Source organism: Pectinophora gossypiella, chromosome 29, assembly GCF_024362695.1.
Source record: "Pectinophora gossypiella chromosome 29, ilPecGoss1.1, whole genome shotgun sequence".
NCBI lineage: Eukaryota > Metazoa > Arthropoda > Insecta > Lepidoptera > Gelechiidae > Pectinophora > Pectinophora gossypiella.
The window spans coordinates 4,367,651-4,390,260 of record NC_065432.1 but is presented as its reverse complement, the minus strand read 5'-3'; positions in this window follow the sequence as shown (position 1 = coordinate 4,390,260).

Sequence of the window (22,610 nt, the reverse complement as noted above, 5' to 3'; positions counted from 1 at the left end):
GGGCGTGAATTTGTATGTCTCTTTCTACATACACATACATAAACTTAAACCAACTTCCCGCCGGGGTAAGCAGAGACTACACTTTAAACAAAAAACAAAAAAAACACGAACTTAAAACTAAACAAACAAAAAACTAAACTAAGAGAATTAATTGGTGGCTCTAGCCACTCCATTTGGGATTACAGGCGTGAGTTTATGTATCTATTAGATCAGCTAAAACCTTTTTTTTAATATATTTACCAACAAAAAACAATAAAATAAAATAAAAATATTACCAACATACTACCAAAAATATGCGTAGAATTTGCTACGGACGTCCTCGTAGCGTAGCTACGATCACGTAGCAGCTACTAAATTCTTTAAGCCATAACCTGGCTCAGAGGAAATGTTATCTCATTTGTTATTTTGACCATTTATTCTTGGGATTTTCATTTCGGTCGGATTATGCCCTTGCCTAGGAAATAGTTATTTGATAAAAAATCGTAGCAAACAGGAAAATACCGAATGAAACAACTTAGGTTTCATTTAAACAACCTTGGGGGTAAGGTTGACTAGAAAATAAAGGATTCTATTGGCATCTTCAGAGGGTACATAGTTAAATACATTAAACTCACGCCTATTTCCCACCGGGTTAAGCAGAGACTATGGAATCCATTTGCTTCTATCCTGACACACTTCTCTTGCTTCCTCCACGTTCATCAATCGTTTCATACACGCACGCCGGTTCAGAGTAGATCATACTGAACCTTTTCTCGACTGAAAATGTAAAAACAGATTTGCAAAGACGGCAAAGCAGCTTTTATTTCCTTCAGGAAATTATACGGAACTGAAATCTGAAAGATTTATATTCCTGAACTAACTTACCGCTAGACCGAGGCGGAGATGGCGCGACGACTTGGATGCTTTCCTGGAAGGCTGGCCGGAGGAAGCACTGGAGAGAGAGTCCTGGAAGAAATGGAGGGAGGCCTTTGCCCAGCAGTGGACACTTTAGGCTAGATAAGATAAGATAAGAAGAACTTACCGCTAGCGCCTTTTACATAACATAAGCTCACGACTATATCCTGTTTAGGGGTAGCCAGACATGCTCTGATAAGTTCTTAATTTATCTTACGGCCTCCGTGGTCCAGTGGTTGAGGTTGGGCTCACGATCCGGAGGTCCCGGGTTCGAATCCCGGTGGGGACAAATCACTGTGTGATCCCTAGTTTGGTTCGGACATTACTGGCTGATCACCTGATTGTCGGAAAGTAAGACGATCCGTGCTTCGGAAGGCACGTTAAGCCGTTGGTTCCGGTTTCTATTCACAGTCATGAGCAATATAATGTACCCACTTTTGGACTCTGTCGCACTAACATATTTGACATTTAGTGAGACTTACAGTTCAATTTGTCAAAAAGTTAATGTGACATGGTACCAAAGTGTATACATATTAATGCTCGAGACAGTACCTCTGACTACCCCAATTAGGATATAGTCGTGATCTTATATTATACAATACAATACAATACAATACCGAGTATTATGTTATGTGTTATGTAATAAATAATATAAATTGTGAAAAAAAAATCACAAAATGACTAAAGAGGTCTTTTATTTATCTGTATAAAGATTAGGACAGCCTCCGTGGTCTAGTGGTTAGAGAGTTAGGCTCGATTCCCGATGGGGACATTGTCGAAATCACTTTGCGAGACTGTCCTTTGTTTGGTAACGACTTTTCAGGCTTGAATCACCTGGTTGTCCGAAAAAGTATGATGATTTCGTGCTTCAGAGGGCACGTTAAGTCGTCGGTCCCGGCTATTAGCCGTAAAAACACCTCCACCAACCCGCATTAGAGCAGCGTGGTGGAGTATGCTCCATACACCACTCCGGTTGATTGAGGGGAGGCCTGTGCCCAACATTGGGACGTATATAGGCTGTTTATGTATGTATGTATAAAGATTAAACGATTTCGTAGCATGGTTTGTGATTTTTGTAAGTTTTTCCATTATGAAGTCGACTGACTTGAATTGAAAATACAGTTTCGTGAAATAAAACATACAAAACATAAGCATAACATACATACATAACACGAAACAATATTCAGGAGACAGCTTTAGTTAAGGCGAAATCTGCTGTGTGTGTGTGTGTGTGTGTGAGTGAGTGCGTGTGTGTGTGTGTGTGTGCGTGTATATATTGGTGTGTTGTCCGCGCGCCCCTGATATGGCTCATGTAAGGACTACTTACTTACATCAGTAAATAGAAACCGGCACCAACAGCTTAACGTGCCTTCCGAAGCACCGCTCATTTTACTTTCGGACAATCAGGTGATCAGCCTGTAATGCTCTAAGCAAACTAGGGATCACAATGTGATTGTTGTGATTTGTCCCGTCCGGGATTTGAACCCGAAGCCTCCAGACCGTGAGCATAACGCTCAACTACTGGACTACGGTCGCTGTTACGAAAATATCCTTAAGCAGAAGCATACTCTCGCCGCCATCCATTATCACGGACCTCACAACCCACACGAGAGAATAAGGATGCTTTCTTGTATGTATTTATTTTGTATGTAAGTACCATTTATTTCTTACTAACAGCCGTATAGAGTCATTAATAACCTTAATACAGGGTGTAAGTGACATCGTAACGAATACTGAGGGGACGATCCAGACCATAATTCAGAGTCAATATCAAGTGGAATTTTCTGTCGCGAAATTCATCATTTATTGTGTTTTCTACATTATTTTCAATTGCGATATAAATTCCACTTGATATTAATTCAGAATAATGTGCTGAATCATCCCCCTCAGTATTCGTTACGATGTCACTTACACCCCATGCAAGTACGTACAGTAGCCATACAAGTACATATGGATGTTAGTGAAGTGGAATGTCTGTCTTTTTACATTCAGTTTCATACTTTTCCGAAGGAACATTCTCCACTTGATATCAACTCTGAATCATGGTCTGAATCTTACCTCAATGTTTTCGTAACGGTGTCACTAACATCCTGTATACTTAATTAATGTCCCCAATTCTTCCCATTTACTTATAAGAAATATTAGTCTTATAAAAGTAGTACATAAATGTCGTGGTAATTTGTCACATTGGTCGTTTGTTACATAAGAAGAGCCGTGGTAGCCCAATTGTTAGAACGCTTCTCACTTTGAGGTCGCAGGTTCTAATCCAGCACAGGCCTAAACCAAATGATTGTCGAATTTGTTTTACAATTCATGTTTGGATCGTAAATGGGTGAATATCAAATATCAAGTTTGGTGGCGAAATTTCATATTATTTTTCCGTGAAAAATTGGGTTCCGACATGAAAAACGATCCTTTTGGATCTTCATGTCGGAACCCAATTTTTCACGAAAAAATTATATGACAGTTCGCCACCAAACTTGGCACATTTTGATATTCACCCAAATATGGATAATAATGGATAAGGAAAGTTAGTCTCTCCGGTTCTCTATAGTCTTCATTAGCTACACCAATTTATTTCTAAGTCTTTATTACACCATTACTACGACAGTTTCAATAAACAACAAAACATCAACAACACAACAGTCATCGACCATAACTCTCTAACAGTACATTAATTCAAGGCGCGTTTTTACAATATATAGAGGAAATAGCGCTGAAATCGTATAGGATTTTTAACGGCCCCGATTCCTGCAGACACCTCCTAATTTTATTTTAAATCATACTCGTCATTTTCTTATTCACCGAAAAGGAAAGCGACGGATGATCGACAACTGTTCATTTTAAAATGGAAGAACAACCCGGGCGAATAAAATAGGCTTCTCGCTCATATGCAATCCGTTTCACGTGTGCTGTCAACTTAATTATGTCAAATCTTCTTATCGTGTGGATTGTGAGGTGGAATACCAACCTTATCAACTCTGGTGTCAGGGTTACAATTGAACCGCCAACTGCCCCTGACATGACTCATGTAACGACTACTTACTTACATCGGTAAATAGCAGCCGGGACCAACGGCTTAACGTGCCTTCCGAAGCACGGATCACTTTCGGACAATCAGGTGATCAGCTTGTAACGTCCTAACCAAACTAGGGATCGCAAAGTGATTTGAACCCGGGACCACCGGATCGTGAGCCCAACGCTCAAACCACTCGACTAAGGGGGCCGTTTTTGGATATTGGTGTGATTTTATATAGGTATACGTAATGTACTTACATGTATTTCGTGCTTCAAAACTTTCATATGGAGTGGACGCTGACTCAGAAAGACAGAGAGAGACTCGAGGCCTTTGGAATGTGGTGTTGGAGGAGGATGGAAAGAATAAGTTGGCCTGAAAGTGTTACTAATAAGGAAGTGCTAGTAAGAGTAAGGGAAAAGAGACAAATATTGAGAGTTATTGAGGACAGAAGAGGCAAGATGATTGGACATTTAATAAGACACGACGAATTTATTAACATCATAGAAGGAAAGCTACAAGGATAGGAAGGGGAAGACCAAGAAGAGCTTACATGGAGCAGATTACAGAGAAGGCGAACGTCGTGTCTTATAAGTGGTGAAGGAATTGGTCTTTGATAGACAAGAATGGAGAATGAAATTATTGATGACATGTATTTAGCAAGTATGCATCCCCAAGCCAACATTTAGCGGCTCGCTTGTTCGGTTTTTGCAGTCCCATCTGTAACCGCTGCCGAATTCTATCGACTGTGGCGCGTGACAAATGTGGTACAGGGGTCCACGGGCACATTGGGCTATTTATTTATTTTATGGACTTACTAGCGAGGCCCCGCTTTGCCTGGGTATAAGTTTTATTAGAGATTATTTTTAACACATTTATACAGGTTGTTAGTGATATCGTATGCGATGTGTCACTTGCGAGTACGTACAGGTATGGGTGCTAGTGACATCGTACAGGTATGGGTGCTAGTGACATCGTAACGATCGTTAAAAATAGACGAGATATCGCGAGATCGGGACTGCATTTCCTACACCGGACACTTCATACAAAACACCTCGTTTTACACAGACACTACACATTGACGTTATCGTACACGCGCATCTGTGTGAAACGTCTGAGGCCAAACGATTGAAGATTAAAGTAAGGCCGAGGGGGGTGAGATAAACCTAGCTCAGCCGCTGGTGGGGAGTGGAGAGTTGCCGTTCTATACGTAGTATTATTATTGCATTCCATAGGCCGTGGTGTGGCTAAAGGTATGACCACACCCAACAAACACAGTTCATAACGCTTTACACCAACTTCCTTAATAACACTTTAACTTAATTAATATTAAAACCAAACCAAACGTCAACGTCAGAGGCGATATGAAAATTAATGAAACTTTCATTAATTTAATGTAAGTTCATTAAATTTAATTAAAATGTACGCACTACTGTAGGGTAACAGCTTGCGTTCCCAGCAAGGGAAATATAAACGGTCTTTATTGACAAAGTTTGTAACTCAAAAATATTATAATTTATGTTTTAATTTAAGAATAACATAAGGTCGCCGTGCGGGGAGTCGCTGTCCACGCTACAATTCTCAAGAAGTACATCCATCGCAAGATGAACTAAGTACATAACATAACGTAACAAATACTTTATAGCACAAACAGGAAAAAACAAAGTACAAAACAAAAGAAAAGTAGAATGAGTACAATAGGCGGCCTTATTGCTACCGGGATTCGAACCCGGGACCTCCAGATCGCAACGCTCAACCACTCGACCACAGAGGCCGTTGTCCATATTAAATAAAAAAAATGTTTCACAGCTTATTAGGTTTAGTTTACGTGGAACGTATCGACTAATAGATGCAGCGAATATTATCAACATAGATAATAATTCATGTCGCGCGCGACTCGGTTCCCGTGCCGCGGGAACAGGAGCAGAAATTAAAATCCATGAGTTACTAACTTTGGCAAATGAACGTCAGTTTTGCTTTTCAAAACTAGGTTAAAAACATGTTGCGTTCACAGCTGGGGTTTACGGCCGCGAATCAAAGCTGGAAGTTGAATCGGAACGGTAGTTTCCACTGCAAAAAACATGGCTCCAAAATGAACTAACGAGGAAGTAAAAAACGGCCCTCAGAAATAGTGAAGCAGATCCCCGCTCAGAATCGTATCTGGTGCAACGCATATTGGAAACGCAGCCAGCATTATGGATACATTTGCACCAGGTACGATTCGAGGCGGGCTTTTTAATTAATAAAAAAAATAAAAATAAAAATAAAATGCATTTATTTCAGGTAGGTACTCATATTGTAAGATATAATTATGTCCCTTTAAAATTAAAAGTTATTACAGTGAAAAAAATAATAAAAAAAATAATAATGAAAAAATAATAATAATGATGATGAATTAATATAGTTTAGTTTAAGTGTTAATTGTAAGTACATACTTAATTTATTTTATTTTGAGTTCTGTTTATTTGTTTTAGTTTTATTTTTGTTTTGTTTCATATTTTTCAAATATTTTTTGTTCTGTAACTGTTTTGTTTATGACGTAAAAAAATTGTCTTCGTTTTTCAATAAGAAACTTTTGAGAAGTATGTGTGTGAATGTGGAAGCCGTGGTAGCCCAGTTAGAAATCTTGCCTCTCACTTTGAGGTCGTAGGTTCGAATCCAGCACAGGCCTAAACCAATGATTGTCGAATTTGGTTACGAATTCATGTTTGAATCATAAATGATTATCACGTGCTCAGCAGTGAAGGAAAACATCGTGAGGAAACCCACATTCACGAGAATGCATTTTCGGAGGTATGTGACCTAACCTGTATTGGATTGGAATTCCCTTCGCGAGGTGGAAGGCAGTCGCTTCTATAAAAAATGAGACCTGTCAAATCTTCAGGTTAGGTAAGCGGACCCTGTGAAAAACGGGATAACGCTGGGGTGATGATGAGTTCAAAAACAGGAGACTGAACACCACTGGCTGCTTCTCTTTTTCAAATTGTTTTTTCTTGTACTCTGGTCTAATTTACCTAAAGGTGAGGAGGAAATAAAGCTCTAATGATAAAAATGTGTTCCTCTAGTTATTAAATAACTTGTAATGTACCCTCATTGATTTAAAAGATGTGTTGCTGTTGCAGTTTCTTGTCATTTCTTCTCCTCAGCCATAACACCTTGCGAAATGATGTAAATTCAAAAATGTTACATTGACCTTCAACAAGTTTATCCATAATAGTTACGTTGAATAAATGATTCTGATTCTGATTCTCTGTTTACATAAGTTTTGCGCTTTTTAGAGCCAAATGGCAAAAACGGAACCCTTATGGATTCGTCATGTCTGTCTGTCCGTCCGTTCGTCTGTATGTCTCAGCCACTTTTTTCGGAAACTACAAGAGCTATAATTGAAACACATAATAACGGGTTCTTACCGCGTTTAAATCAGGGATATGGGATGTCATCTCGTGATCATGGCACTTGCAACAGTGTCGAAATATCGGGAGTCTCATATCCCTGCTTTAAACGCGGTAAGAACCCGTTATTATGTTTTAATTATGATAATAACCGCGTAAACTTAAAACAATGTACAAACATATTGTTGAAACTTGGTAAATAGATGTAGTCTGTGAACCGCATTAATATTTTCACTTAAAAATAGAATGAGGTAGATTATCAACCTCATCAACTCTGGTGTAAGGGTTATTATTGAGCCGCCAACGGCCCCTGACATTATTTGCCTAAAGGTGAGGTAATAAGCTTTTGTGATTTTACCACAGGGAACGTTCCCAATGCGGGAACATTCCCGTGAACGGCGCATAATTTCTTATAACATCTCACATAACCCTACAAAACGGAATAATTAATGAAACCATGTCAAGCCATAATTCGTCTTAACTAATGGGTACCCTTTAATCTGTGGCTATATATAATTCCTGAGAGACTTGTTTTATATAGCAACAAGGCAGACCTTCCAACCCGCGAAGGGAAAACCAGCCCAATACAGGTTAGGTCACACATCCGAAAATGCATTCTCGGGAATGTGGGTTTCCTCACAATGTTTTCCTTCACCGCTACAATTCGCTGAGCACGTGATAATCATTTATGATTCAAACATGAATTCGACAATCATTGGTTTAGGCCTGTGCTGTGTTCGTACCTGCGACCTCTTAGTGAGAGACAAGCGTTCTTTCAACTAAGCTACTACGGCTATCCCTTTTTTGTACTGTCACTACCAATTTTCTTGAGGATAAAGTGAAAATATTTACGTCTACACTACATTATATGCAGACTACGTTTTCAATGTCATTACCAGTTTATGGGCCATAATTCAGGTTGATATATGTCCCAGCTGTAGTGCGAGAAACTCGAGAAACTTTCCACCTATTGTGTGTTTATACAATATGAACTAAGTTCAAGTTCAATTCAAATTCAAAAATATCTTTATACTGTACGTAACATAGTTACACTTTGAATCGACGTCTCTTTTTTTTTGACGTGTCTTATTGTAGATTTGCCGCAGATGGCATTAACTACTTGGCCGGACACTAAAGAACGTCTCATCCGCCTAAAACTACTACAGCTTCTCACATCCTGTATAGCCGGGGAAAAGAAGCTGCAAGAAAAACCTCGACACAGGGCGCTAGTTCTTTAAAAACACATAAAAATATTGTTATACAATTTAGTAATCGGGCTGCCTAATATCAGTTACCATGCATTCATATATGCTAATGCACTAATCTTATAATAACCTTTTTATTTTATGTCTGTCGATTACCCGACAGATTAAAATAAAATTAGATGGTGTTTGTACAGGAATAAGCACCACTAGTTACCGTATGTATTTATTTATATACTTACATTTCACGACTTTACAGTGCAGAAGCGCCAATGCGCTGTGAAACTTTCAATATAAACAATAATATAATTAGACATATAATAATAAAAAAAATATTTAGTTTCTTTGTAAAAGTTTGTTTACATATATGTTACATATACATACACTTCATGCAACGGACGCATCGACATCGATTTCGACATATATATGAATGCCACCAAGCTTCCCCTCGAGCCGCACTTCGTTTTCATATTTCGAGCGAGTCGCCTTTTAATTTAATTTACTGTAATTATTTTCTCTAAAATTAGTTAAAATTAGTAAAATAGTTTTTGTTTTTTTTAGAACCTTCGGTTGTCGCTAACGTAATTTATGAAACTTAAGTGTAAACATTGTTTTAGGTTTACGCGGTTAGTATCATAATTAAAACACATAATAACGGGTTCTTACCACGTTTAAAACCGGGAGACTTATATCCCTGATTTAAACGCGGTAAGAACCCGTTATTATGTGTTTTAATTATTAAGTGTAAACAATATAAAAACATATTTAATTTTCACACATCATTCATCATCTCGTGTGGGCTGTGAGGTGGATTACCAACCCCATCAACCCTGGTGTCAGGGTTATTATTGAGCCGCCAAAGCCCCTGACTCATGTAACGATTACGTACTTACATCAGTAAGTAGTAACCGGGACCAACGGCGTAACGTGCCTTCTGAAACACGGATCATCTTACTTTTTGGACAATCAGGTGATCAGCCTGTAATGTCGTAACCAAAGTTGGAATCAGAAAGTGATTTTTGTGATTTGTCCCGATCGGTTTTCGAACCCGGGACCTTCGGATCACAGAGCGCTCAACCACTGGACCACGGAGGCCGCTCGTTACCTTACAAATAAGTATGAACTGAAATGTGCGTGTGTGTTTTATTATTATTTTTCTGTTCCTTTTCTCTCTCTTTATTTAAGAGCTGCGCTCTTGTCGGTGGAGTAATCGCCTTCAATACTCCATAGATAGGGCGTGTAGAACGGTGGTTGCCCCAATCGCCTTCCGTTCCGCAGTACACCGACCAATCTCTCAATCGGTGATGTTCTAGCTAGAGCCCTACCAGAATCCATTTCCTCGGCCTCCAACCAGTACTGATACCGCTGCTGCCCGGCATCGGGGGTGCGCTTTTGGCGTTGAGTTGTGTTCCTTTTACGTTTCTGTTAATAATTGAGATTTTCAGTAAGTTTTTTTTTTCTACTGTGTTTGTATTGTTACTGTGGTGTCCTCTAATAATAAATAAAATAATAAAAACGTTTATTTCTCCACTTAAGACACAAAACAAAACAAAAAAATTCTTAGTAGGCTAACATTGTTATACAAGTATATTTTAAGGGAGCTGGTGCTTGTAAAAGGATTTCCCTTGTACTACAGGTCACCAGGCCCCAACCCTTGGTAATTATTTAGTATATTCTGATGTGTTACTAAGTAGCTACAAATATTAGAGAAATGTATAATTATATAAACCAAAAAATAATAAAAAAAACGGAAATAAAGGAAGAAAGTAAATAAGGGAAGAACTGACAGGAACCTTCGAGATACGCAAGTGTGTGTGTGTGTGCGTGTGCGTGTGTGTGTGCGTGTGCGTGTGCGTGTGTGTGTGTGTGTGTGTGTGTGTGTGTGTGTGTGTGTGTGTGTGTGTGCGTGTGTGTGCGTGTGCGTGTGCGTGTGTGTGTGTGTGTGTGTGTGTGCGCGTGTGCGTGTTCGTGTGTGCGTGTGCGTGTGTGTGTATGTGTGTGTGTGTGTGTGTGTGTGTGTGTGTGTGTGCGTGTTCTTCTGGGCTATTATTGCTGATACCCAACAGATACCCATCACCCGCCATCCACTTCTAGAACAGGCAAAGATAAATTATTATAAATACTTTATTTCTTACTTTCTTTAAATATCAGATACAAGCTAGTCTCCAGCCATACGCCGTCTGTTCTCTACGGGTCGGGCAGATCATTAATCACGAGAGAAGGAAAAAAGCCCTGGGTAATGTTTCTGCCCTTATTAATCTGTTTTGGAAACAACGGTCTGTTAGTTAGTTGTTAGTTGTAGTTAGTTTACTTGGAGTTAGTTTGAAGTTAATATTTTTGAGAAGGACTTACGATGACCAAATTGGAGATGTCCTTAGAAAAGGTTTAATACGATCTACTCTGAACAGGCGTGCGTGTATGAAGCGATTGATGAATGTGGAGGAAGCAAGAGACGTGTGTCAGGATCGAAGCAAATGGAATTCTATAGTCTCTGCTTACCCCGGTGGGAAATAGGCGTGAGTTTATGTATGTATGTATGTACTTCGTGTCTATTTATTTATTTATTTATTAGGCACATCAACAGTACAAACACACAACAATTAATATAACTTTCTTAAGGCTAGTAGTAGTACGGTCACGAGCATTAATATGTATACACTTTGGTACCATGTCACATTAACTTTTTTGACAAATCGAACTGTGAGTCTCACTAAATGACAAATATGTTAGTGCGACAGAGTCCTAAAGTGGGTACATTATATTGCTCATGACTGTACAACTTATGTAATTAACATGTATGTAGAATTTGTTTTATGTAGATAAAGAACAAAAAAAAACTGAATAACAAAGGTATTAAAAGTTACAGCCAGGCAACACTACTCGTACAACAAAAAAAGAAGAATAGATACAGGAAGTTTTCATCTCGAGCTCCTCCGTGCTTCGGAAGGCACGTTAAGCCGTTGGTCCCGGCTGCATTAGCAGTCGTTAATAACCATCAATCCGCACTGGGCCCGCGTGATGGTTTAAGGCCCGATCTCCCTATCCATCCATAGGGAAGGTCCGTGCCCCAGCAGTGGAGACGTTAATGGGTTGATGATGATGATGATGAGATACAGGAAACAATGGTTTAGGTTAAATCTCGACAGCGCCATCTATACTTTTGGGGAAAGTGGCCTGTAAAGTCTGCTTCAATATGGCCACTTTACACCCCCAAATCTCTAAAAAGGAATCGTCTATACAAGATTGCAACAAACTCAGAGAGCATTTTAAAAGCTTCGAAACGAAGTTAAAATTTCACCCGAAACTCTGCAGTTAGTCCTATACGATATTTTAAGATTTGAATTTCAAACTAGGCAGTTCGCTTTGCGTAGATAGATTCAGCATAAAAAGTTAAAAAGGCCACATCGAAGCAATTCATCTATAAAAAGCAATATTCGGCCTCCGTGGTGCAGTGGTTGAGCGTTGGGCTCACGATCCGGAGGTCCCGGGTTCGAATCCCGGTGGAGACATCACCAAAATCACTTTGTGATCCCTAGTTTGGTTAGTACATTACAGGCTGATCACCTGTCCAAAAGTAAGATGATCCGTGCTTCGGAGGCACGTTAAGCCGTTAATCCCGGTTATTACTTACTGATGTAAGTAAGTAGTCGTTACATGAGTCATGTCAGGGGCCTTTCGCGGCTCAATAATAACCCTGACACCAGGGTTGATGGGGTTGGTAATCCACCTCACAACCCGCACGATAGAAGATGTACCAGGCGAGAGTCCTCACCGTTCACCATTTGTCCGGCCAAGTCTATACGCGGCATATCTACCAGGCATTTCAGACGTGTATTCGTGTATGTATGTCAACCTCATAATATATCATAAGTTTCACAGTTCTAAACTACTGTACTATATAACTATCTCTTTTGTGAAGTCGGGTAACTTTCAGTCTTGTGTCGGGACTCGGGATAGTTATCGCTTTAGGAATTCGCTTTTCTGTGTAATATGAATGTGTGTGTAGAATGAAGTCAAGAGCAAACTCAATTAAAAAAAAAGGAGACAGTGGCCCCTTTTTTTGACGTGGCTTATTGCCGCAGATGGCATTAACTACTTGGTCGGACAAAACAATGGCCCCGATTCCTGCAGACACTTAATTTTACTTTAAGTTATACCTGTCGAAAGGGACGGGTAATCGACAGGCATAACATTTATGGAACACACGTCAATATTAAACAGAAATCTAAAACAACCGACTAAAAATTTTACATCTGCCTATAACCCGACAGAGTAGACAACTCGTCCAAAGGATTGCATACCAGCGAGATGCCTATTTATTTGCCAGGGTTATTTATTTATTTAGGTACACATACAGCAATATATATATGAAACTTTTACAGACTGCATTATAAATAGAAAGACTTGGTATGTATGCTAGCCAATTACATGCGTACACATAATTCACCGTAAATAAAAACAAACAAACTATATGAAATGAAAATGAAATGAAAATATTTTTATTTCACTTTACAAAGTAATTCTAAGTTAGGGTTGATGACTCCTTTTAAGCATAAAAGCCTGTGTTAGGAGCCAACGCTCTTCCGTAGTAAACAAGTGAATATTTGTAAGATTAGGGTAAGAGTGAAACATTAAATAATAAAAAAGAAAAAATAAAGAAATAATACAAAGAAAGTGAATCTTAACTTATGTTACAATTTTTAGTGATAGTACGAATGTGTGTGTGTGTACGTGTGTGTGTGTGTGTGTGTGTGTGTGTGTGTGTGTGTGTGTGTGTGAGTGAGTGTGTGTGTGTGTTAATTATGAGTTAATGTGTGTGTGTGTTAACTATAGTTATTAATATTAATACTAACATTAAAAATATTATTCGTTCATTTCAAAATTAACAGTTGACAATCATCCGTCTCTTTCCTTTTCGGCGGATAAGAAAATGACAGGTATAACTTAAAATAAAATTAGGAGGTGTCTGCAGGAATCGGGGCCATTGTATTGTTTTTCTGATAATAAAGACAATTTTCTTTTTTTTCATGTCAGTATGTATCTACAGCCTCCGTGGTCTAGTGGTCAGGGCGTTAGGCTCACGATCTGGAGGTCCGGGTTCGATTCCTAATGGGGACATAGTCGAAATCACTTTGTGAGACTGTCCTTTGTTTGGTAAGGACAGTCTCACAAAGTCACCTGATTGTCCGAAAGAGTAAGATGATTCCGTGCTTCGGAGGGCACGTTAAGCCGTTGGTCCCGGCTATTAGCCGTAAAAACACCTCCACCAACCCGCATTGGAGCATCGTGGTGGAGTATGCTCCATACCCCCTCCGGTTGATTGAGGGGAGGCCTGTGCCCAGCAGTGGGACGTATATAGGCTGTTTATGTTATGTATGTATCTACAGACTTCATACATACATAAACCCACGTCCATTATTCAGAAGGTTGGCTTAACGAAAACATTACCTTTGACAGTTTAACCGCGCCCTAATGACGTGTACTTAACTTGCACATTATACCGCACCGGTCTCAAGTTGACCTGGTACTTGTAACTGCTACTTGTACCTATAACTTATACCTGTTATTTGTAGCTGTTACTTGTAACTATTATTTGTACCTGAAACTCCAGTTGTACAGTTTTAATATGAAAATTACCTATTTTCTCACTGTTCGGGTACATGGGTGAATATTAAAATGTCAAGTTTTGTGGCCAACTTTCATATTACTTTTTCGTGAAAAAAGTATATTTTTAGCTTCGAGGAACAAGTTACCCCAATTTTCACGAAAAATTAATATGAAAGTTCGCTACCAAACTTGGCACATTTTGATATTAATAAATAATTGAATAATTCTTCAAAAATAAAATATAAATGGCAGAAGCATATATAATAGTATTTTTTCTACTCCTCTACTTTAATCTGGCATTTAAATAACCAAAAAGTCTAATATAAGTACATACATAATTAAACTCTTTGAAAAAGTGTACGCTCTATGGCCTATAAAAGCATTGTTTACAAAGTGTAACTGTACTATAATGTCGCCAAAAAAGCATTGTTGTTGTTTTTTTTTTTTTGACATGGAAACTGGCACCTTTAATTTTTTTGGTGCCATAGATATACTATAAAAAAAGTATACATTTGCCGCCATTTTCCCGCGCGTTGGAAAATAATTTTTATAAATAAAATTTTTCTTTGTATAATTTTTGTTTCATTTAAAATTACGTCGTCGTAGAAAAAGTTTTGTATGCAACGTTGTATAACTAGGTCAAAAAATGCTCGTGGCGTCTCTTATTGCGATGTTCGCCAAGGCTCACATCGCAACTCACGCCACTCGCATTTTTTGACCCTTCTTATACAACTGTTGCATAAAATACTATTATGCAACAGTTGTATAAGAAGGGTCAAAAAATGCGAGTGGCGTGAGTTGCGATGTGAGCCTTGGCGAACATCGCAATAAGAGACGCCACGAGCATTTTTTGACCTAGTTATACAACGTTGCATACAATACTTTTTCTACGACGACGTAATTTTAAATGAAACAAAAATTATACAAAGAAAAATTTTATTTATAAAAATTATTTTCCAACGCGCGGGAAAATGGCGGCAAATGTATACTTTTTTTTTATAGTATATCTATGGCACCAAACAAAGTAAAGGTGCCAGTTTCCAGGTCAAAAAAAAAAAACAACAACAATGCTTTTTTGGCGACATTATAGTACAGTTACACTTTGTAAACAATGCTTTTATAGGCCATAGAGCGTACACTTTTTCAAAGAGTTTAATTATGTATGTACTTATATTAGACTTTTTGGTTATTTAAATGCCAGATTAAAGTAGAGGAGTAGAAAAAAATAATTACTGCTTGACATTTTGATTACATTATGTACTTCTCTATATTTTGATCAGATTAATAATAGGTGGAAGATGTAATTGTGCCTGGGTGTAATAAAAAGGGTGAGTATCTATATAAAAAATTATACATTGCTTTAAGTTTACACGGTTATTATCATAATTATACTCGCTCCTTGTTCGAGAGGTATTAACAGTGTAGTCTCCAGCATAAGACGTAGACTACACTGTTAATACCTCTCGAACAAGGAGCTTCGTATAATTGAGATATAACTTCACTTACAGGTAAGTTCGTTTAATCTCATAATTAAAACACACAGTAACGAGATATAAATAAAATAAAAATCTCATCAGTCATCCCGTGATAATGGCATTTGCAACAGTTTCGAAATACCGGGAGTTTCAAAGCCCTGCTTTAAACGCGGTAAGAATCCGTTATTATGTGTTTTAATTAAAAAAAAATATATCCAAAAATAAAGATAAAAGATGCATAATGTCTGTTATATATGAAATTAGGAGGATAAACGAAAGCAAAACTGTACAGCGCCATCTGGTTTTTTGGGGAATGTAATCTGGAAAGTCCCTCACATAAGACAACGTACAGTCATGAGCAATATCATGTATCCACTTTAGAACCCTGTCACACTATCATATTTGACATTTAATGAGACTTACGGTTTAATTTGTCAAAAAAGTTAATGTGACACTGTTTCAAAGTGTAGGCAACAGAAATAAATTCCGTAAATCTTTATTAAAACATTTTATGCAAAAAAGCTTCCTTAGCTATAAGTTAACTAAGTATTTGAAAACATAATAATTTTAAGGGAACATAATTTTGAAATAATTTTAATTTTAGACAAACTAAGGAAATGGTTTTAGGGGGTTTTTGTTGTAAGTACCTATTAAACTGAAGATACGAAATTCTCCCACGTGTGACTGAAGAAGGCTCCACAGACCACATTTTCTTCAACTGCCCCTTACAACCTATTTCTTTGTATGATATCCTGCCATCAAAAATTCCCAGGCCCATCAATATGAAATCCCTGCTTTTATACACTAACACGCCTTTCATAAAACTATTTTGTAAATATACAGGGTTACAGGTTAAGTCGACCTATTCCCGTTAAGAGCGTGTAGTGTATATCGTTTCTGACTAATTTGATTATGAAACACCCTGTCCTAAACCTAACCGTTTTTGAGATATTTGAATTTAATTGATTTTTATAAAAAATCCCGATTTTGGGCTATTAGCTTAGATTTCAGAAAATGTGTAAGTGTTACCATTATTATTATTGGTTTTTTACTTGTAAAATAAGATGCTTTATGACTTCCATAAACAATATTGTACGTTAAATAACTAAATAAGTCGTTGTGGAAGATTAAACTTAAAAAAAATATTTGAAATTTAGAAAGTTTATTTTTCTTTAAACGATATCTAAAAAAAATATTACGGCGCCTGTTTTGCAGATATGCTAAATAATATCTACGTTTCATCAGCTATTTAACGACGTATAACAATCTAGGTTACATTAAAAAAATCTAGGCTAAACTTAGGTTCATAGGTTACCGTGGAGGCAAAATAAAACAAAAGATGAATACAAAATATTAATTTAATAGACAAGAAGTTACAAATAATTTTAAATTAAATGTTCGACGTGTCCGCCTCTTGTCTGCACACATCTTCGCAGTCTTTTACGTAGGCCACTTTTCACTACACCAGTAGTTAAAGTTCTCTTTATTTCATTTGCCGCATTTATTACTTTTTTCTCTCAACACTTCAACTGATTGGATTGAATTGGGTTCACTGTAGACGAGATTCTTCATGTGCCCCCACACATAAAAATCCATGGGGGTCAGGTCTGGACTTCTAGCTGGCCAGGGTAAAGGCCCACCTCGTCCAATCCATTTATTTGGGTAAGCTGTGTCCAGCCATCCCCTGACACTTCTCCTATAATGTGCTGGACAGCCATCCCCCCATGGATTTTTATGTGTGGGGGCACATGAAGAATCTCGTCTACAGTGAACCCAATTCAATCCAATCAGTTGAAGTGTTGAGAGAAAAAAGTAATAAATGCGGCAAATGAAATAAAGAGAACTTTAACTACTGGTGTAGTGAAAAGTGGCCTACGTAAAAGACTGCGAAGATGTGTGCAGACAAGAGGCGGACACGTCGAACATTTAATTTAAAATTATTTGTAACTTCTTGTCTATTAAATTAATATTTTGTATTCATCTTTTGTTTTATTTTGCCTCCACGGTAACCTATGAACCTAAGTTTAGCCTAGATTTTTTTAATGTAACCTAGATTGTTATACGTCGTTAAATAGCTGATGAAACGTAGATATTATTTAGCATATCTGCAAAACAGGCGCCGTAATATTTTTTTTAGATATCGTTTAAAGAAAAATAAACTTTCTAAATTTCAAATATTTTTTTTAAGTTTAATCTTCCACAACGACTTATTTAGTTATTTAACGTACAATATTGTTTATGGAAGTCATTAAGCATCTTATTTTACAAGTAAAAAACCAATAATAATAATGGTAACACTTACACATTTTCTGAAATCTAAGCTGATAGCCAAAAATCGGGATTTTTTTATAAAAATCAATTAAATTCAAATATCTCAAAAACGGTTAGGTTTAGGACAGGGTGTTTCATAATCAAATTAGTCAGAAACGATATACACTACACGCTCTTAACGGGAATAGGTCGACTTAACCTGTAACCCTGTATACATAAGTGTGACATTATAATTAAAGCACATAATAACGGGTTCTTACCGCGTTTAAATGGGGATATGAGACTCCCGATATTTCGACACTGTTGCAAGTGCCATGATCACGGGATGACTGATGAGATTGGAGTGGAGTAGGTAGATCCATAATTTTCTACGGGCAGACATATCTGTCTACCCTCTTTCTCTGCCGCTTGTTTATGTTTTTGATACCGGAATGTTCGGAACCATCTGAACTCGCACGAAACTCACTACGACAAACCGCACTCACTGTGTCCTCACGTTTTTTCACCACATTAGGCCGTTTCAAGCTTTTTACAACACCTACTACTGGATTCCACATGCTCGATAATTTGAACCCGTCTTCCCTGTTGAAATTTTTATGTTTTCTGATTTCAATAGCCTCTTTTACGAGTCTGGGGATGTAATGACGTTCTGTCGATAATATTTGTGGATTGTTAAACTCGATCCAGTGGTTAGGGCCCGACTCCAGTACGTGCTCAGCTATAGCAGATTTCTGCACGTCGTTTTTCTTCATGGCACTAATATGTTCTTTAATCCGGCAAGAAATAGACCGTTTTGTTTGTCCGATGTACGAACTACCACAACTACAGTCTATTTTGTATACGCCGGGGCTCTCAAACGGAAAACAGTCTTTCGGGGAACGTAGACTCTGTGCAATTTTCTTTGAAGGGGTAAATATAGTTTTTATTAAATATTTACTCAAAATATTTCCTATCTTATCATGATAATAACCGCGTAAACTTAAAACAATGTATAGTGTGACATTAAATTATAATTATCTGTTAAACTGACCAAATATTAAATTACTGTTATTTGTGATGTTTTGTTTTGTCTGTCTGCGTGCTTAATATCGTGTTCTCCTATTTCAGGTAATACAATACTTATCCCTGGATTGACTTTGGATAAATTTATCAGACATTCTCTATGGACAAGTGTCTTTTCTATACTTGACTCTGGTAGTAATGGTTGTCTACTATACATAAACCATAAAGTTGAAGTTGTTGCACCTATATTTTTTGTATCCTTAAGAAAAATAAACATTAGTTTTACCCGCCCCGCTTTTTATTACTCACAAATCTTACATAGCGCCATCTAGTGAGCAATAGAATGAAGCGCTTATAACAACACTGAAGAGACACGTAAAAGCTTGGTAATGGTTCTCGTAACTCATAGCGCCATCTAGCGCACCGAACTGTTGTTACTGTATAAAATTGTGAACTCATGTTTATGAATTTGTGTCGGAACCAGTTCAAACTTATTCTAATAGATGGCGCTGATTTCTTGTTGGGGTTCCCAACTATTATTATTTTTACGAGGAATATTCATTATTTTGACGACGCGACGTAGTGACTAAAATAACACGATTACTGCTTCATAACTAGTGACGTGGCTCTACCGGGAATGTTCTCTAAGTGGGAATGTTCCCGCTGTAATAACTCTTTAATAGTAATGACACTAGCTGCTTTTCTTTTTCAATTGTTCTTTCTTCAACTCTGACTTTATCTGCCTATTGGCAACCCCAACATTAATCACAACATTTGTTGCATCACTTCCATTTTTCTTGTGCTCCGTTGAATTTTTGGCGCTCTGGACGTTTGCATCTGGCATCTTCATATTCAGACAACCAGCCCTCTACAGACACTAGGAGGATTATATGATATCAATTCAGAATCATGGTTTGAATCATTCCCCTCAATAGATTTACATTGATTTAAAAAATGTGTTGCTGTTGCAGTTTATTGTCATTCCTTCTCCTCATCCATAACACATCGCGAAATGACGTAGATTCATAAATGTTAAAGTAATTGTATTAGACCCGTTTCCCCTTCCAACAGTTACTTTATACGTGTAGTTTCATTAGTATCTATAAAAAGACTACCAATTAATTTTAGCTTCAAAATCCATAGGGTTTAGAAATATCAACTCGTTAAGACGCTTCGATTGAGACATGTCTGGAATTTATTGGTTGAAAACTTGAATTAATGATGTACCAGGAGTTACCCAAAAACATATTTAAAAACCCGAATTCCGGCTTAACCCCGCGTATTTCAAGAATATCAACTCGCTAAGACGCTTCGAATGAGATATGTCTGGAATCTGATGGTTGAGGGAGACGTTTTGACTCATCATCCTTCAAGAAGTTTACCCATGATAATAACGTTGAATAAATGATTCTGACTCTGCTTAGTCGGCTGGTGGCAGAGTACGGTCACGAGCATTAATATGTATACACTTGGTACCATGTCACATTAACTTTTTTGAGAAATTGAACTGTAAGTCTCACTAAATGTCAAATATGTTAGTGTGACAGAGTCCTAAAGTGGGTATTCTATATTGCTCATAACTGTACACGACCCTGTGTGGGCCATGACATGACATTTGGTCTCACCTGGTTGAGGGTTCAACCTCCTTTTAACGTACTCCATAATCTTCTCACGAAACCCTCGCTTCTTCGCTTCTGCCTTTTCTTCAGCATTCTGAAACAAAAAATATTACTTCGATTCACATTCATAATAATATTATTATATATTATACGTACTATATGGTATTATACAGAGTGTTAGTGACATCGTAACGAATACTCAGGGGAATTATTCAGACCATGATTCTGAGTTAATATCAAGTGGAATTTCTCGTCGCAAAATTTGTTTTTTTGTTTGGTTTTTTGAAATTATTTTAAATTCTATACGTTTGCGATGGAAAATTCCACTTGATATTAACTCAGAATAATCAGCTGAATCATCCCCCTCAGTATTCGTTACGATGTCACTTACACCCCGCAGAAGTACATACGGTAGCCATACAAGTAGGTATGGGTGTTAGTGACACCGTAACGAATACTGAAGGGGATGGTTCAGCTGGTTATTCTGAGTTAATATCAAGTGGAATTTTCAGTCGGAAAGTTCATGATTTTTTTTGTGTTTTTTAAATTTATTTTCAGTTCCATACTTTTGCGATGGAAAATTCTACTTGATATCAACTCTGAATCATGGCCTCAATCACCCTTCAAAGTTTTCGTTACGATGTCACTAACACCCTGTATTATACGTACTACATGGTATTATATACCTAGATGGTGTGTACGATAACGAGTACTAATATATATACACTTTGAAACCATGTCACATAAAATTTTTGACAAATTAAACCGTAAGTCTCATTAAATGTCAAATATTACAGTGCGACAGGGTTCTAAAGTGGGTACATGTTATTGCTCATGACTGTACTGGAATCAGCACCATTTTATCATGTTTTTCTATGACGTCATAGTGTGCCTTTTCATACAAATTCCATAGTATTATTTTTTAAATATTTTTTTTTTTGTTAGTATTTTATAATTTTATACAATTTTAAGATGTTGCACTGTCCCGCACCAAATTGTAATAAATGTTTCCTTTCCATTGGTTGCCTGAAAGAAATTGCTGCTTAGCAATAAGGCCGCCAGATTGTACTGTATCTAACATCGATTTGTGTAACTTTGTTTTGTATGTTGTGTGCAATAAAGTATATTTTATTTGATTTGATTTAATTTCGTGATTTAATTTTGACATTTAGTAAAGAGTAACTGATTTGACTAGAAACAAGAAACAAGAAACATTTATTGAGAAGCTGTGTAGGTACATACATGCAGGTGTCAAACATTATGAAATTGTCTCAACAGCATGTCCATGTCTGACGTACAATATTACAAATAATGTCAGTATTGAGCATCAAGGAATTAAGTAAGTACCTAATAATTAGTCACATTATAAACATTTGTCAATTTTAAATATCATTGTTGTTGAAAATATTCATTCAAGTCATAAAATTCCTTATCAACTAGCCAATTTTTTAGACGTTTTTGAAATGTCTTACCCTCTAACAATTTTATTTCGGTGGGTAAGTGATTGAAAATTCGAACGGCTGATACAAATACACTTTTATATAATATAATACTGAACCGTTTGATTGTGATGCGGTGGGTAGCGGTTCGAAATGAAAGGCCCAAGTGCAGATTAAATACTGAATTTATTTGAATAAATGCACCCTATTTATAATGGGTTGTATGACTAACATTTTAATGATAAATTTATATTGGGTTACAATGTTATGTTAAGGATCAAGTTTAAGGTATCTTATAACTAATCTCATTATCCGTAAATGGTCATAGAATATGGTCATATAATATTTCTTTCCTCTTGTTACGATCAAAACAAACCTTATATGGTATACACGTGTACCGTCTCTTCTTTCTTTGTTTTTCTTATATATCTACCTACTCCTACACCACATGATGATGGAAGATAAAAGTTATATAAATATTTGGAACGTAAGTTTTCCCTAACTGAACATTTCTCTATAAAATAATCCTTATGATTTTTTACAAATGTACAAATTTCCAAAATGTAAATACATGTCAAGGTTAGTAAGTAGGTAGTAGGTTGTTAGGTTACTAATTGGAAACTAGCCTATTTACCAGTAAATTCACAGTTTGGATTTAGCAGTAACATAATGAACGTTGTAGTGTTTTACTAA